Here is a 12,080-nt window from a genome sequence, read left to right as displayed (position 1 = left end):
GGTGGTAGAACTGAACAAATATGATGAACAGTAACTAGCTTTCTGTGCTAAGTGTGAAGTCAGGAATTTTAAGGGCTTATACAGAGTTTGTGACAACAGGGTATCCATGTTGGTTAACTTTACAAATGCCCAGGATGCCCAGATATTTTGTCAAAAAGCAGCTTGGGTGCTTCTGGAGGGGTGTTTTGGGATGAGATGAACTTTGAAGCTGATAGACTGAATAAAGCAGATTGCCCTCCCCAGTGTGGGTGGGCCTTACATTCTATCGAAGGCCTGAATAGAACAAAGAGGCTGACCCTCCACCAAGTAAAGAGAAATCTTCCTGCCTGAAAGCCATTCAGTTGGGTTATCGGTTCCTCCTGTGGTCCCCAATGCTCCTGTCTTCAGACAGGAACCCACCACTGGCTCTCCTGATTCTCAGGCTTTCACCCTTGGACTGGAAATCTACTGTCAGCTTTCCTGAGTCTCCAGCTTACTGACTCACCCTGAAGATTTGGGAACTTTCCTGCCTTCATAATTGTATGAGCTAGTTCCTTGTACTGGTTTTGTTTCTCTGGAGAACGCTGACAAATACAGTGTCACAGGAAACAAAGCAATCAGAAGTTATTTTGATTAAAAGATGTGCCTTTACAAGGAAATTAAAAGCAAAAATGAACTATTGGGACCTCATGAGAATAAAAAGCTTCTGCACTGCGAAGGAAACAATCAACAAAACCAAAAGGCAACCAACGGAATGGGAAAAGATATTTGCAAATGACATATCGGACAAAGGGCTAGGATCCAAAATCTATAAAGACCTCACCAAACTCCACACCCGAGAAACAAATATTCCAGTGAAGAAATGGGCAGAAAACATGAATAGACACTTCTCTAAAGAAGACATCCAGATGGCCAACAGGCACATGAAAAGATGCTCAACATCACTCCTCATCAGGGAAATACAAATCAAAACCACACAGGGGTGCCTGGGGGGCTCAGTCGGTTGAGCTTTCTACTTCAGCTCAGGTCATGATCTCGCGGTTTGTGGGTTCGAGGCCTGTGTCGGGCTCTGTGCTGACAGCTCAGAGCCTGGAGCCTGCTTAGGATTCTATGTCTCCCTCTCTCTCCCTGCCCCTCCCCCCGGTCTCTCTCTCTCAAAAATAAACATTAAAAAAAAAAAAAACACTGAGATACCACTTCACACCGGTCAGAGTGTTTAAAATGAACAAATCAGGAGACTATAGATGCTGGAGAGGTTGTGGAGAAACGGGAACCCTCTTGCACTGCTGGTGGGAATGCAAACTGGTGCAGCCACTCTGGAAAACAGTGTGGAGGTTCCTCAAAAAATTAAAAATAGAACTACCCTATGATGCAGCAATAGCACTGCTAGGAATTTACCCAAGGGATATAGGAGTGCTGATGCATAGGGGCACTTGTACCCCAATGTTTATAGCAGCACTTTCAACAATAGCCAAATTATGGAAAGAGCCTAAATGTCCATCAACTGACGAGTGGATAAAGAAGATGTGGTTTATATGTACAACGGAATACTACTTGGCAATAAGAAAGAATGAAATCTGGCCATTTACAGCAACATGGATGGAACTGGAGGGTATTATGGTAAGTGAAATAAGTCAGGCAGAAAAAGACAGATACCATATGTTTTCATTCATATGTGGATCCTGAGAAATTTAACAGAAGACCATGGGGGAGGGGAAGGGGGAAAAAAGTTACAGAGAGGGAGGGAGGCAAACCATAAATACTGACACTGAGACTCTTGAATACTGAGAATAAACTGAGGGTTGATGGGGGCTGGGGGAGAGGGGAAAGTGGGTGATGGCCATGGAAGAGGGCACTTGTTGGGATGAGCACTGGGTGTTGTATGGAAACCAATTTGACAATAAATTATATTAAAAAAAAGAGACTGCTGTATCGTTTCGCACTTGATGTATATTTGGTTAATACTGACAGCCCAACAATTATACTTCACAGATATAAATTCACTGGCATTTCCTCGGAATATAATCATTTGCATTTTGATCGTTTTTCTACAACTTTCAGAGTTATAAAATAGCTGAAAGACAGTGAAAGGCAAAGACACAGTAGAAGGGTAGATGGGCAAGACCCAAGGTAATATGTTTCGGTCCCTATCCAAGCGTTTCACAACTTTTCCTGATACAGGAGTGGACAGGAGAGCACAGAGATGCCACACTGGAATGTGGTCAAGGGGGCTGTTCATGGCCCCACCCTAGGGGATAAGTTCTTTCATGCTCCAGACTCTTCATCTGTGGGGAAAAGGGGTGCTTCAGGCGATCACTAAGGCTCCTTCCATTTCAGCAGTCTTCTTGAAAGTGTGGGTCTTGGACCAGCAGTGACAGCATCACCTGAAAACTTGATAGAAATGCAAATTCTCAGACTCCATCCCAGGCCAACTGAATCAGAAGCTCTAGGGTGGGTTCCAAGAATCTGTGTTTTTACAAGCTCTCCAGGTGATTCTGATACAGTTACATTTTGAGAACTATTACATCCCAGTTTCCTAGGAGATCAGTCTTTGTTACCAGGGGACTCAGTTATCATAACAGTGTATTTTCTACTTCCTCCTGAAGTTGGAAAGCATACAATTCTATGTGTAAAAGAGAAAGTCAGTTTGGTTGAAGCTTCTTTGCTCTAAGCAAAACTTCAATCTACTATTTATTTCAACAAAACTAGTTTATTTATTTTTTAAATGCTGATTTATTTTTGAGAGAGAGGAGGAGACAGCGTGAGCTGGGGAAGAGCAGAGAGAGAGGGAGACAGAGGATCTGAAGCAGGCTCTTTGCTAACAGCAGAGAGCCCAATGGGGGGGCTTGAACTCATAAACCGTGAGATCATGACCTGAGTTGAAGTCCAGTGCTCAACCGACTGAGCCACCCAGGTGCCCCTCAACACAACCAGTTTAAAGAGAGGTCAGAGAAGTATTTCTCGAAGCTTTGGGTTTCACGTATTTTGTAGTTAGAAGCTTCTCTCCCAGTTGTCTTGGTGGGTAGAGATGAGACCAGTCTTCCCAAATCTTATTCTGGAAAACATTTCCTCTTTCTCTTCGCTTGCAAAAGCAATGATCACAAGGCTCTGTGTGGCACGATTGGAAAACTTTCTTTAAACCGTTTCCCTGGGTGGGGCACTTCCGTTCTTACATCTGATGAGCCATTCTGTTTCTGTTTGGTTCACAGAGGACTGGTTTGTCCTATTTGCCACTATCATTTCCTTACAGGTTACAGCTCTCCTGTGCCATATGAAATGGTGGTTTTGGGGGCGCCTGGGTGGCTCAGTTGGTTAAGCATTTAATTTCGGCTCAGGTCATGATCTCACAGTTCATGAGTTTGAGCCCCGCATCAGGCTCTGTGCTGACAGCTCAGAGCTGGGACCCTGCTTCTGATTCGGTCTCCTTCTCTCTTTCCTTCCCCCACTCACACTCTGTCTCTGTCTCTCTCTCAAAAAAAAAAAAAATAAAAATAAATAAAATAAACATTAAAAAAAAAGAAATGGTGGTTTTCAACATCCTAATTCTATAACATGCCTTCTGCACATCCTCAGCATTGTGTGCTTTCCAGTGTTTTCTATACTAGCATTCTCTGCTCAGCTCCATCTGATTGACTGGGACAAAGGTGATCATTATTTCTAACCTGGTGCCTTGACCATCTTTGAAAACTCTTTTATTAGTGACTTAGCCTTTTTCTTTTTTCTTTTTTAAAGTTTACTATTTTGAGAGAGGGAGAGAGAGAGAAAAAGAGAGAGAGAGAGAGAGAAAGTGAGTGGGGGTAGGGGCAGAGAGAGAGGCAGAGAAGATCCTAAGCAGGCTCTGCACTGTCAGCGAGGAGCCTGCTGTCGGGCTCAAACCCACAAACCATGAGATCATGACCTGAGTCGAAATCAAGAGTCTGATGCTCAATGGAATAAGCCACCCAGGCACCCCAATCAGTGACTTACCCTTAAGTATAGGTCAGCAATTACACTGACCAAAGTAGTATCTATGAACTTGAACACTGAGACTTCAGAACTTGTCAATATGTCACTATTCACAGTGTAGAGAAGTTTCTCCAGGAGGTATAAACAGGTGTACTAGGAAGAAAGCATTGTGTAAGGTCAATTCTCTCTCTTGAAGATTCATAATGGACATTGTGCTAAAGGCTCTGAGAGTCTTACTGTAAAGAAACGTATCTGTGTTTAACGCAATATTTTCCAAACTTCTTTGAGCATGGAACATTTGTACAACAGGCATATCTAATTATATCCAGCTTGGGAAAGGCAGGTGTAGAAGATTTGAGTTGATGTACAAGACAAGATATTTCACAGAATCCAATTTCATTCATTTATAGTCAAATGAGGTAAGATATTTCAGCACCAATCTTAGATAACAAAACATCAATGCAAATGTGAGTTATATGCTGATTATGGTAACTGATTTGTTAGTCAAAACCTGGGAGCCTTTTAGAATCTCAGGTCCTGGGGCGCCTGGGTGGCTCGGTCGGTTAAGCGTCCGACTTCGGCTCAGGTCATGATCTCACAGTCTGTGAGTTCGAGCCCTACGTCGGGCTCTGTGCTGACCACTCAGAGCCTGGGGCCTGTTTCAGATTCTGTGTCTCCCTCTCTCTCTGCCCCTCCCCTGTTCATGCTCTGTCTCTCTCTGTCTCAAAAATAAATAAACGTTAAAAAAAAAAAAAGAATCTCAGGTCCTAATCTAGATTTATTTATCAAATGCTTCATTTGAGTAAGTTGTGATTTCCATGCACTTTAAAGAAGCACTGATTGCAGCATTTTTCCTGTTATTTCCTTTTCTTACTGCCTACTCTGTCTGGAATTCCTTGGGATACTTCCCTTCCTGGAAATTCAAAATCTTTGCCATCATTTAAATTTTTTTTAAAGTTTATTTATTTTGAGAGAGAGAGAGAGAGAGAGAGAGAGAGAGAGCGCATGTGTGTGGGGGAGGGAGAGAAAGAGAGAGAGAATCCCAAGCAGGCTCTGTGCACGGAGCCTGATTTGGGGCTTGAACTCACAAACAGTGAGATCATGACCTGAGCCAATATCAAGAGTCAGATGCTCAACTGACTGAGCCACGCAGGTGCTCCTTTGCCATCATTTTAATGCAAACTTTCATTTCTCTTTCCCTTCTCTGAATTCTAATATCCTATGTGGTTTGTTTTATACCAGTATTGTGGTGGGGCCTGGGAAAATTCTGTGAGGATTGTAGCAAACTTTTGAAAATTAATAACATTCCCTAAACTGTTGAACAATATTAATTAGTTTTCTAAAGTCAGTGTCTCTTTCTTTAATTGTAGGAAAGGGTGGGGAGTGTATTAATTATCTCTTTCCATTTAGAAGAGTTCCTAAGAGTTAAGAATATACACTCTGCATCTATTAAAAATAACAATCCTTATCATGATAATTTATTTTCAGATGTCTGACTGTCAGAACCATGCAGTGGAAGCCACAATAGGCATGATACAGGCACATATATAGAATTCTCTAGGAAGATTCCTTCACTACGGGCTTCGCTGATCCAGGATGCTATTGAGGGGTCGTCCTGCATTGGTGGCCACGTTGCTTGTAAAGGAACGATGTGTTTTCAGTCACCCTGTCATCCACTGAAAGTTAAAACAAAATCACAGTGAGAATCTATAGGTTACATATCAATTTTTTCACTGCAGGCAGATTAAATAACATGTTCAGGCTGGGCACTAACTAAAATGTCTGAGATTTGACCATGTCTTCAATAGACAATGAATGTGGGTTTTGGTGACCCAGTCCTCCAAGTGTTTCCAGAAGAAGCAGTGAGAGGAAATTTTAAATTCTGATGAAGATTTATTAAGTTTCCTCTTTGGTGGGGAAGAAGAGCTGTCTAGTGGTATCTAAAACATTCAGAACTTGTAATCATTCTTGTTCCAAGCAAATACCAGTTCTCTAGGTTTATTAGCCTATAAGATCACAGAATTCCAAGAGTATTCCTGAAAGTTCTCTCTTCTTCAACACTTGCACTCATATCTATTCATGTCAGTAAATAAGGTAGCCTTAATATATTAAAATATGTATCATGTAAAAAGGAAGTGAAAGTTACAAATATGGGAAAAGAATGTGATACAAAGAAGTGCATTCTGTATTTAGCAAGGAAACCATGAAAACTCCTGAGAAAAAGCTAAATGTATGAGGTCACTAACTCAACATTTTAAATTCCCCAGTGCTGAATTTTTATGGCTTACAAGCAATCTGAAAGGCATTAAGTTTCTAGGAAAAAGTGTTGCAATTCTGGATTTTTGCCTGTCTTTTGACCCTAATAAGGCTGTTTAAAAATAAAGTTATCAACGGAACTTGGTCTGTCTCTAAAATGAGGAATAATACTCTGTCCTTACAAGCCTCTGATAGCATATACCTTCATACTTTACAAAAACTCAGATTCGCTGAGGATTAAAATATTAAGAATCTAGTCATGCAGAGAAAACAGGAGTTGTTTTCTTTGTCAAAAATAATTGGCTCTGAAACTTTAGAATAGTGTTGTCCAATATTACAACACTGTCATCAACTGTCCACAACAATATGGACAGTGTTCCATATTTACACAGTTCAATATGATAGCCATTAGCCACATGGGGCTAATGTGGGTGCCTGGGTGGCTCAGTTGGTTAAGCATCTGACTTCGGCACAGCTCATGATCTCACGGTTTGTGAGCCTGATCCCCACTTTGGGTGAGCTCGAGCCCTGTTTCAGGTGAACATGATCCTTGCTTTGGGTGAGCCCCACTTTTCTCTTTCTCTCTCTTACCCACTCTCTCTCTGCCTTTCGCTCACCTGCATCCTCTCTTTCTCTCTCTCTCTCTCCAAAAATGAAAAAAAAAAAAAAAGGAAATATGGTTAATGTGATGGAGAAACTGAATATTTATTTATTTTTATTTTTATTTCATTTTTTAATATTTATTTACTTTTAAGAGAGAGACAGAGTATGAGCAGGGGAGGTGCAGAGAGAGAGGGAGACACAGAATCTGAAGCAGGCTCCAGGCTCTGAGCCTTCAGCACAGAGCCAGATGCGGGGCTCAAACTCACGAACCTCGAGATCATAACCTGAGCCAAAGTCAGACGCTTAACCGACTGAGCCACCCAGGTGCCCCTTTATTTTTATTTTAACTTAAATTTAAATAGCAACAATGGCCAGTGACTACTGTGTTAGACAATTCAGCACTAAGAATATTTTCTTTCCAGTATGAATTTAAAATTTACAGCAATATTTTTATTTCTTAATGTTGTTTTCTAGTTTATGGATTTAGAAAAAATATGATTTGGGGGCACCTGAGTGGCTCAGTCAGTTAAGCATCTGACTCTTTTTTTTTTTTTTTTTAATTTTTTTTTTCAACGTTTATTTATTTTTTTGGGGACAGAGAGAGACAGAGCATGAACGGGGGAGGGGCAGAGAGAGAGGGAGACACAGAATCGGAAACAGGCTCCAGGCTCTGAACCATCAGCCCAGAGCCCGACGCGGGGCTCGAACTCCCGGACCGCGAGATCGTGACCTGGCTGAAGTCGGATGCTTAACCGACTGTGCCACCCAGGCGCCCCAAGCATCTGACTCTTGACTTCGGTTTAGGTGACTATCTCACAGTTTGTGGGTTCGAGCCCCCCATCAGGCTCTGCACTGGCAGTGCAGAGCCTGCTTGGGATCCCCACTCTCTCTACTTCTCCCCAACTCATGTTCTCTTTCTAAGAGATATTTTTTTTTTTTTGAAAATAATGACATGAAGTGGTCCACCAGAAAATGTTGTATAAGTGATAGACATGCTTAACCTGAAGTCTGAGATCCCCTCACATCTGTAGTCTATGGGGAGGCTTGAGTGGTGTAGAGAAAAAGCACCAAGGAAAACCTGAGCATGATGATGACAAGTCACTGCTGGTCCTGTAGGTCTGCCATTTCCTATTTTTATTTATATTACTTTTGAGTGAATTTACCAAATCATTTCATTTATTTTATCTTTTTCTTTTTTTAATTAAAGAAAAAACTTTTTAAATGTTTTTATTTTATTTTTGTGAGAGAAAGACAGAGTGCAAGTGGGGGAGGCGCATAGAGAGAGGCAGACACAGAATCTGAAGAAGGTTCCAGGCTCTGAGCTGTTGGCACAGACTGTGAGATCATGACCTGAGCTGAAGTTGGACGCTTAACTGGCTGGGCCACCCAGGCGCCCCTTAAATTTTTTTAATGTTTATTTATTTTTGAGAAAGAGAGAGAGAGAGAGAGAGAGAGAGAGAGAGAGAGAGAATGAGCGGGGGAGGGGCAGAGAGAGGGACACACAGAGTCTGAAACAGGCTCCAGGCTCTGAGCTGTCAGCACAGAGCCTGACCCAGAGCTCGAACCCATGAACTGTGAGATCATGACCTGAATCTAAGGCTCAACTGGTTGAGTCACCCAGGTGCTCCGTTCTTTCCTTATTTTAAATGTAATGTTAATGATGTTTCTTAAAACATCATCTTTTTGTTAGTTCTTTCCTTCAGAATTGAATTACAGACCACATAGGAAAAAACAGTTTCATTAGTTACTAATTATGCTTTAGATGTAGAATCAGCTTTTGAATGGGCTGGACTTCTTAGGGAGCAAAGTGGGAAACAGTCTTCTTTCCAGCCCTCTGTCAGATCGCCTTTCCTGCCTCTGGATAATATCTGTCTCACAGATCTCCTTTGCAGGTACTAGAAAGCCCAGAGTACTACCAAACTTCCAATCATGCATCCAATGCAAACCTTCTCCCATCCACCATAGCTCAGGTATGTGGGTCTTGGAGTCTGCAGTGGGGAAGGGCTATCCAGTCAGCTTCTCTACTCTTCCCTGAACTTTCTCTTCCACTAGCCACCTGCTGCTTCTCGTGCCTCCAGGGCAGGATGCAGGAGGGTGGGGAGTGTCAAAGGAGTGGAGGGGTCTTAGCTGGCTGCCACTGTTGCAGTTTGGTGTTTTGGGCCCTCTGGGGAAAGATGCCCAAAGGAACATTCGACGCTTTCTTTCACGGAGTGCTTGTGAGAATGTCCAAAAGGTCCTCACGCGGCCTCATTCTCTGACTCTGAGTATCAAAACCCTTCTAATTATGAAGTAAGACATGTGCCCAGATGACTGCTTATGAGCCCTGCTTAGCAACCTCCGCTGATGGGGCATCTCCACAGATTCTTCTCCAAGTGTGGCTTTGCCCTGTCAAGCAGACCCCTTCCACAGTGTCTTTTCAAGACTTCTAAAGATAGCTACCTTCCATAGTGCTCATTGAACCCAAAGAACATTCAGCACCTAATTCCAGACAGTCTGAAGATGGAGGTCTTTCTTCCCTTTGCTTAGGAGGGAATTCTAGCCAGTTTCTCATCAGACGTCACTGGGTTAGGGTCAGGCATCTGGCCTATGTCGCTCCTGACAAATCCGGGAAACCCCAGCCCGACTTTCCCAAGAACCTTCAGTCAGGGACCATGTCACTGTGGGGCCCGGGAGTTCGGCATCCAGTTGTCTATGGATGATGGATGGCGGGGAGGGAACAGAGGTAGGGAGATGTGATACTCCTGCCTGCCAGACACCCCAGACCCTACAGTGGTTCTCTTGAAGAACTATTTGGCATGTGCTATGTACTAAATGTGTCTTCCCCCAAATTCATATGTTGAAACCCCAATCCCCAGTGTGATGGTATTAGGAGGTAGGGCCTTTGGGAGGTGATAACATCATGAGGACAGAGCCATCAGGAATGGGATTAAGTGCCTTCTAGAAGAAGAGACAGGAGTGAATTTGTCCATGATAACAAATCCAAGAAGAGGGCTCTCATCAGGAACTGAATTGGCTGGCAACTTGATCTTGGACTTCACAGCCTCCAGAACTGTGAGAAATCAGTGTCTGTTGTTTAAACCACTCGAGATTTTCGTTATAGCAGACTGAGCTAAGACAGTTTGAGAAAGGGAGAGAAGCCCCCCTCCCACTTTCCCTTGGGGAGGCAGGCCTAACATACAAAGACATCCTAGATAATCTTCCTACTCAAACTGGATAGGAGCTGCAGGGAGGTGGTGTAGATAAGTTTTGAGCCACCCCTTAGAGAATCATGCACAGATGTTCTAATGCCTCCCTTTAGGACTTGAGATAAAGTGTACTGTGATAACCTCAGAACTGAGAGAATTCATTGGCATCTGGTGGAAGCAATCTCAAAATTAGGAGGCACAAGAGTTATAAAGATCAAGGAATATAGATACATTAAAAAATACCTTTTCTCACCCTCAGGGAATGATGGTCAAAGTAGAAAAATACCAATATTCACCTCTTGTTGACTACAAATCACCTTCAAATAGTCCACATAGTATACTGATATGTGGAAATAATGCCTTCACCAGGCTTAGTCTATATTTACACTTTATAGACTTAAGATGATTTAAATAAAAATGGCTAAGCAAAAATTAGAAGGTGGAAAGTTTATTATCTCTGATAAACTCTGCCCACCTGTTCTTTCCTCCTTTGGGTGCTATCTTGCCTTTCTTCCCTCTGAAACCCCCGCCCCTTCCAAACACAGAGACACAAATGCACGGACTCATAGACACACATTCACAGATCCTGCATGTGGAAAAACAAGCCCTCAATCTTTACACTTCCTATTTGTTCTCTGGCCCTCTTTCTATAATGTATAATCCATTTAAATCTACCAGTGAACTGTCTCATGCTTGAGATCTTTCCTGCCTCCCAAACCCTGACAGGATTTGTGGTCTTTTGCCCCAGACCCTTAGGTTTTTGACTTTTCACAGTAATAAGTCAGAAAAAATAATTCACACTAGTGTTCTTGGTGAAAGGAAAAACATTAATATGTGGTACCTTTCAGGTACCAAGTGCATGCGCTTGAACCTTACGTGGCCTTTGCAAATTTACGGTGCCAGCCCACAAGAGTGTCTCAATGGCTGCAATGCAAGGCACTATGGGAGCTGGTGGAAGAGATATTGCTGGAGCTTAGGACCTTTTTTTGTTCGCTTCAATTCACACCATCTGGGTACATTTACAGAGAATTTTTTCTAGGGAGTTCTCACTCATTGAATTGGTTTTGGAGGCGCAGCCAAAGATGAGACAGAAAAAGTTTTATTTTATCACCCATTGCAATAGCTGCTATTCTCCAGATTTTTGCATGTTAAAAAAAATACGATGCTTATATTTTTTGCAAGTAGAATTATTATTTTTTTAAGATTTTATTTTAGTTTTTATTATTTTTTTTAAATTTTATTTTTTTAAATTTATTTTTAAGTAGTGGCCGCATCCAATCTGGGGGTTCCAACTCGTGACCCCAAGATCGAAAAGTCTCTCGCTGTACCGACTGAGCCGGCCAGGCACCCCACAAGTAGAATTATTTATCAGTAAGTTCTAAGCGGCTTTGAAAAATAAGAGTAGAATTTCAGGGAGACAAAAACTTCACTTGACACAAGTTTAATATTAAAGCCTTTCATTGTTTCCTTCATTAGTCTTTGAGCAGCAAGTCCTTGTGAAGTAAACTGAGGGACTTTGGTAACGTATGTAACAACCTTGTCTCCCCGCCTGCTGAGTGCATTATCACCCCAAAGATTGTTACTGCAGAAATGCAGAGAGAGAGCCAGCCACGGTCTGACTTTTGACTGCCAGCACAGGCTCTTCAGTCTTTCTGGTTTCCTTTTAGTCCTTTCCATTGGCTGGCTCCTACTTGTTCTTTGTCACTTGGCTGCAGAATGCCTTTGTCACTTTACCAGAATGCCTTCTCTAGTTTCTGGTAAGTTCTATTTTGGCTTCATAATGTCAGGCACAATTTTATCTCAGTATTTAACTCACCTTGAAATTACTTATGTTACCTCTTTCTCAGCCCTTAGAATGTTTTTGGCAGGAACCTTGTCTTACTCATCTTTGTACTTTGCCTGACCCCACCCCCTCCTAGTGTCTACTTCATGCCTACCACATAATAGGTGCTCAGTAAATTTTTATTAGCTAGAGGAAATTAGGTAGGATTGGGATGTATTCTTTTTTTTTATGAGAGAGAGAGAGAAAAAGAGAGAGAGAGAAAGAGCGAGAGCATGCAAGCAGGGGAGGGGCAGAGGAGGAAGGAGAGATAGAATCTCAAGCAGGCTCCA

At 42.3% G+C, this 12,080-nt stretch overlaps 1 long non-coding RNA gene across 1 annotated transcript; it reads right to left on the bottom strand.

Moving 5' to 3' along the window:
• Positions 1-5,373: 5,373 nt before the first annotated feature.
• Positions 5,374-9,021, bottom strand: LOC123576046. Its single transcript, XR_006701134.1, has 2 exons — positions 8,532-9,021; positions 5,374-5,600 (listed from the first exon to the last, which is right to left on the bottom strand). It is a non-coding gene; the product is annotated as an uncharacterized LOC123576046 (long non-coding RNA).
• Between the last annotated feature and the right edge of the window lie 3,059 nt (positions 9,022-12,080).

Source organism: Leopardus geoffroyi, chromosome C2 (genome assembly GCF_018350155.1).
Source record: "Leopardus geoffroyi isolate Oge1 chromosome C2, O.geoffroyi_Oge1_pat1.0, whole genome shotgun sequence".
In the NCBI taxonomy this organism is placed as follows: domain Eukaryota; kingdom Metazoa; phylum Chordata; class Mammalia; order Carnivora; family Felidae; genus Leopardus; species Leopardus geoffroyi.
Note: the sequence above shows the minus strand (reverse complement) of the source record. Positions and strands in the feature narration are given on the sequence as shown.